A 7,043-nucleotide genomic window follows, 5' to 3' on the forward strand; every position below is an offset into this window, starting at 1 on the left:
TGTCCAAATATAGGCTTCTAATATATCGATCTTTATGTCTCGACCATTTCGAGACTCCTCGTCATGTCCGTGATCACATCCGGGACTCCGAACAACCTTCGGTACATCAAAATACATAAACTCATAAAGAAACTGTCATCGTAACTTTAAGCGTGCGGACCCTACGGTTCGAGAACAATGTAGACATGACCGAGACACGTCTCCGGTCAATAACCAATAGTGGGACCTGGATGCCCATATTGGTTCCTACATATTCTACGAAGATATTTATCGGTCAGACCGCATAACAACATACGTTGTTCCCTTTGTCATCGGTATGTTACTTGCCCGAGATTCGATCGTCGGTATCCAATACCTAGCTCAATATCGTTACCGGCAAGTCTCTTTACTCGTTCCGTAACACATCATCTCGCAACTAACTCATTAGTTGCAATGCTTGCAAGGCTTAAGTGATGTGTATTACCGAGAGGGCCCAGAGATACCTCTCCGACATTTGGAGTGACAAATCCTAATCTCGAAATATGCCAACCCAACAAGTACCTTTGGAGACACCTGTAGAGCACCTTTATAATCACCCAGTTACGTTGTGACGTTTGGTAGCACACAAAGTGTTCCTCCGGTAAACGGGAGTTGTATAATCTCATAGTCATAGGAACATGTATAAGTCATGAAGAAAGCAATAGCAACATACTAAACGATCGGGTGCTAAGCTAACGGAATGGGTCATGTCAATTAGATCATTCAACTAATGATGTGATCCCGTTAATCAAATAACAACTCTTTGTCTATGGTTTAGGAAACATAACCATCTTTGATTAACAAGCTAGTCAAGTAGAGGCATACTAGTGACACTTTGTTTGTCTATATATTCACACATGTATTATGTTTCCGGTTAATACAATTCTAGCATGAATAATAAACATTTATCATGATATAAGGAAATAAATAATAACTTTATTATTGCCTCTAGGGCATATTTCCTTCACGAATATAGTCGTCCAATATATTGATCTTTACGTCTCAACCATTTCGAGACTCCTCGTCATGTTACCGATCTCATCCTGGACTCCGAACTCCTTCGGTACATCAAAACTCATAAACTCATAATAAAATTGTCATCAAAACCTTAAGCGTCTGGACCCTACGGGTTCGAGAACTATGTAGACATGACCGAAACACGTTTCCGGTCAATAACCAATAGCGTAACCTAGATGCTCATATTGGCTCCCACATATTCTACGCAGATCTTTATCAGTCAAACCGCATAATAACATACGTTGTTCCCTTTGTCATCGGTATGTTACTTGCCCGAGATTCGATCGTCGGTATCCCAATACCTAGTTCAATCTCGTTACCGGCAAGTCTGTTTACTCGTTATGTAATGCATCATTCCGTAACTAACTCATTAGCTACATTGCTTGCAACGCTTATAGTGATGTGGATTACCGAGAGGGCCCAGAGATACCTCTCCGACAATCGGAGTGACAAATCCTAATCTCGAAATACGCCAACTCAACAAGTACCTTCAGAGACACCTGTAGAGCTCCTTTATAATCACCCAGTTACGTTGTGAAGTTTGGTAGCACACAAAGTGTTCCTCCGGTAAACGGGAGTTGTATAATCTCATAGTCATAGGAACATGTATAAGTCATGAAGAAAGCAATAGCAACATACTAAACGATCACGTGCTAAGCTAACGGAATGGGTCAAGTCAATCACATCATTCTCCTAATGATGTGATCCCGTTAATAAAATGACAACTCATGTCCATGGCTAGGAAAGTTAACCATCTTTGATTCACGAGCTAGTCAAGTAGAGGCATACTAGTGACACTATGTTTGTCTATGTATTCACACATGTATCAAGTTTCCGGTTAATACAATTATAGCATGAATAATAAACATTTATCATGAAATAAGGAAATAAATAATAACTTTATTATTGCCTCTAGGGCATATTTCTTTCAGTCTCCCACTTGCACTAGAGTCAATAATCTAGTTCACGTCATCATGTGATTTAACACCAATATTCATATCTGTATATGATTAATACCCATAGTTCACATCGTCATGTGATCAACACCCAAAGGGTTTACTACAGTCAACAATCTAGTTCACATCTCTATGTGATTAACACCAAAAGAGTGCTAAGGTATGATCATGTTTTGCTCGTGAGAGAAGTTTAGTCAACGTGTCTGTCACATTCAGAGCCGTATGCATTTTGCAAATATTCTATGTCTACAATGCTCTGCACGGAGCTACTATAGCTAATTGCTCCCACTTTTAATATGTATCCAGATTGAGACTTATAGTCATCTGGATCGGTGTAAAAGCTTGCACCGATGTAACTCTTTACGACGAGCTCTTTTATCACCTCCATAATCGAGAAACATTTCCTTAGTCCTTACTAAGGATATTCTTGACCGCTGTCCAGTGATCTACTCTTAGATCAGAATTGTATTCCTTTGCCAAATTCAGAGCATGGTATACAATAGGTCTGGTACACAACATAGCATACTTTATAGAACCTATGACTGAGGCATAGGGAATGACTTTTCATTCTCTTGCTATTTTCTGCCATGGTCGGGTTTTGAGTCTTACTCAACTTCACACCTTGCAACACAGGCAAGAACTCCTTCTTTGGCTGTTTTATTTTGAATTACTTCAAAATCTTATCAAGGTATGTATTCATTGAAAAAATCTTATCAAGCGTCTTGATCTATCTCTATAGATCTTGATGCTCAATGTGTAAGTAGCTTTACCGAGGTCTTTCTTTGAAAAACTTCTTTCAAATACTCCTTTATGCTTTCCAGAAAAATTGTACATTATTTCTGATCAACAATATGTCACTCACACATACTTATCAGAAAGGCTGTAGTGCTCCCACTCACTTTATTGTAAATACAGGCTTCTCCAAAAGTCTGTATAAAATCATATGCTTTGATCAACTCATTAAAGCGTATATTCCAACTCCGAGATGCTTGCACTAGTCCATAGATGGATCGCTGGAGCTTGCATATTTTGTTAGCACTTTTAGGATTGACAAAACCTTCTGGTTGCATCATATACAACTTTTCTTTAATAAATCCATTAAGGAATGCAGTTTTTGACATCCATTTCCTAGATTTCATAAAATGTGGCAATTGCTAACATGATTCGGACAGACTTTTAAGCATCGATACGAGTGAGAAAATCTCATTGTATTCAACACCTTGAACTTTGTCAAAAACCTTTTTAGACAAGTCTAGCTTTGTAGATAGTAACACTACTATCAGCGTTCGTCTTCCTCTTGAAGATCCATTTATTTTCTATGGCTTTCCGATCATCGGGCAAGTCCACCAAAGTCCACACTTTATTCTCATACATGGATCCAATCTCAGATTTCATGGCCTCAAGCCATTTCGCGAAATCTGGGCTCATCATCGCTTCCTCATAGTTCGTAGGTTCGCCACGGTCAAGTAACATGACCTCCAGAATAGGATTACCGTACCACTCTGGTGCGGATCTTACTCTAGAAGACCTACGAGGTTCTGTAGTAACTTAATCTGAAGTTTCATGATCATATCATTAACTTCCTCACTAATTGGTGTAGGAATCACTAGAACTGATTTCTGTGATGAACTATTTTCCAATTCGGGAGAAGGTACAATTACCTTATCAATTTCTACTTTCCTCCCACTCACTTCTTTCAAGAGAAACTCCTTCTCTAGAAAGGATCCATTTTAGCAACGAATGTCTTGCCTTCGGATCTGTGATAGAAGGTGTACCCAGCAGTTTCCTTTGGGTATTCTATGAAGACACACTTCTCCGATTTGGGTTCGAGCCTATCAGGTTAAAACTTTTTCACATAAGCATCGCAGCTCCAAACTTTAAGAAACGACAGTTTAGGTTTATTGCTAAACCATAGTTCATACAGTGTCGTCTCAATGGATTTAGATGGTGCCCTATTTAACGTGAATGCAACTGTCTCTAATGCATAACCCCAAAACGATAGTGGTAAATCGGTAAGATACATCATAGATTGCACCATATCCAATAAAGTGCGGCTACGATGTTCGGACACACCGTTACACTGTCGTGTTCCAGGTGGCATGAGTTTGTGAAACTATTTCACATTGTTTTAACTGAAGGCCAAACTCGTAACTCAAATATTCATCTCCATGATCAGATCGCAGAAACTTTATTTACTTGTTACGATGATTTTACACTTCACTCTAAAATTCTTTGAACCTTTCAACTATTTCAGACTTATGTTTCATCAAGTAGATATACCCATATCTGCTCAAATCATCTGTGAAGGTAGAAAAATAACGATACCCGCCACGAGCCTTAATACTCATTAGTCTGCATACATCAGTATGTATTATTTCCAACAAGTTTGCTGCTCGTTCCATTGTTCCGAAGAACAGAGTTTTAGTCATCTTGCCCAAAAGGCACTGTCGGTGTCAAAACCGGCGGATCTCGGGTAGGGGTTCCCGAACTGTGCGTCTAGGCGGATGGTAACAGGAGACAAGGGACACGATGTTTTTACCCAGGTTCGGGCCCTCTCGATGGAGGTAAAACCCTACTCCTGCTTGATTAATATTGATGATATGTGTAGTACAAGAGTAGATCTACCACGAGATCAGAGAGGCTAAACCCTAGAAGCTAGCCTATGGTATGATTGTTGTTTGTCCTACGGACTAAAACCCTCCGGTTTATATAGACACCGGAGAGGGTTAGGGTTACACAGAGTCGGTTACAATGGTAGGAGATCTACATATCCGTATCGCCAAGCTTGCCTTCCACGCCAAGGAAAGTCCCATCCGGACACGGGACGAAGTCTTCAATCTTGTATCTTCATAGTCTAGGAGTCCGACCAACGGTGATAGTTCGGCTATCCGGACACCCCCTGATCCAGGACTCCCTCAGTAGCCCCTGAACCAGGCTTCAATGATGACGAGCCCGGCGCGCATATTGTCTTCGGCATTGCAAGGCGGGTTCCTCCTCCGAATACTTCGTAGAAGATTTTGAACACAAGGATAGTGTCCGGCTCTGCAAAATAAGTTCCACATACCACCGTAGAAAGAATAATCTTTACACAAATTCAATCTGCTGACGTATTCTGCGGCGTGACATCACATTGCGGCCAAGCCTTTACTGGAATCGTTTTTATTGTCCCACCTTAGCGCGTTTAGCGAGGCGGTTTCCTTGGCACGTCTTGTCAAAGCGGAGATTGTGCCCCCTTATTCCGGGATTCTCATTAATACGGGCGTGGGTAACCCAACCGTGCCATTGATTACGGCGCTTGGGAGATAAGCGAGTTTTATCAGGCTGGTGGGGACGCACAGTTTCTTCTGTCCATATAAGGGGATAAGGATCCACCTTTTACCTATGCCTTCTTCCTCCTTTGCTTATCCATTTTCACGCACTAGAGCTCCAGCGCCCAAGTCCGCACATCTCGCCTCAACCTTCCCCAGCCATGTCCGGAGCGGGAGGCAAGTGGATGGTCTCCTCCGTAACGGAGGAACAGGTTAAAAAGTTGCAGAAGGCCGGATACTTGTCCAGCGACATCGCACATCGGCTCCCCGACAAGGGGCAGCTCCTTCCTACCCCCAGGCCCCATGAGAGGGTAGTGTTCCTCACCCATTTCCTCCGCGGACTAGGTTTTCCACTTCACCCATTTGTTTGGGGGCTCATGTTCTACTATGGCCTAGATTTCCACGATCTGGCCCCGAACTTCATCCTCAACATCTCGGCGTTCATCGTCGTGTGCGAGGCCTTCCTCTGCATCCAGCCTCACTTCGGCCTATGGCTGACGATTTTTAATGTCAAGACGAAGGTAGTGGGCGGCCGCCAAGCGGAGTGCGGAGGTGCCATGGCGGGCCGGATGGCCAACATCCTATGGCTCGAGGGCTCCTTTGTGGAGACAATAAAGGGGTGGCAATCGGGGTGGTTCTACATCACCGAGCCGCGTGACCCCAAATGGGCGGCAGCCCCCGAATTCCGATCTGGTTTCCCCACACGGCTTACCTCCTGGAAAGAGACGGGCCTAACGTGGGGAGATTCGGAAGAGCTGACCGGACTCCAAGCCTGTGTCCAAAAGCTGGTGAACAAGAATCTCAAGCTCGTCAACGTAGTCCAGGTCATGCTCATACGCCGGATCCTCACGTGCCAACAACGGGCCTTCAAATTGTGGGAGTTTGACCCCAAATGGGCGGCAGCACCAGACTTTGAGCGGGCTCTTCGACACTACGTACGAAGATGCCTGGAAGGTGCTGTTCAAGGGCGCCGAGGCTCCCGCATCCGCTACCGAAGATCGCGGATTCAGCTCGCGGCGCAAAGCCGACGAGGTAAGCTATTTTACCCTTTACAGGACACTTTTTCATAGTTTGACACTATGCGGGATCTAAACTCCCTCACCTTTGACAGGATTGGCTGAAGAAGGCCGAGCAGGCTAACTGTCCGGCTCCTTTGCCAGAAGACCCAGCGGACGCCCGCTTGACGGGGCTGCTGGTTCCGGCACCTCACGTGGTGCCGGAGAAGAAGGCCAAGAAGAAGGCCACGGGAACTCGAAAGAGTTCCCGTCGTCAGGTGTTATCAGACTCATCATCCGATGAATCCGAGGTGGACTCCTCCCACGAAGACGAGGAGGAGAAGAAAGAGGCTTCTCACCCAACGGGGGGAGAGAAGAAAAGGAAGGCCTCCCCAACTAGGGAGGCCGGAGAGTCCAAGAAGGGAAGGACCCTTCCTCCGGACTACTCTACCAACACCGACGACGGCGAAGAGGAGTGGCCCTCGAGGACCAAGCCCCTGGTGAGATCCTAAGTGTCCGGATTCCAAAACAACTCATGATTTTTTATTTGTCGCATAATGTCTTCTAACACCGAATACAACCATGTAGCCCGCCCAAGGGTGAGCTTCCCGCTTCGTCGAGCGGCTCCCTGGGTTCGTCGGACGTGAATAGCACTTCACTTCCGACGGCCTCCTCCCCTCGCGACGCAGAAGACACCGCGGCGGAGTCCCCAAAGGGGCCTAACTAGGAGGAGGTGGTCTTGGAGGCGC

The sequence above is a fragment of the Triticum dicoccoides genome, chromosome 5B (genome assembly GCF_002162155.2).
Source record: "Triticum dicoccoides isolate Atlit2015 ecotype Zavitan chromosome 5B, WEW_v2.0, whole genome shotgun sequence".
NCBI classification, from domain to species: domain Eukaryota; kingdom Viridiplantae; phylum Streptophyta; class Magnoliopsida; order Poales; family Poaceae; genus Triticum; species Triticum dicoccoides.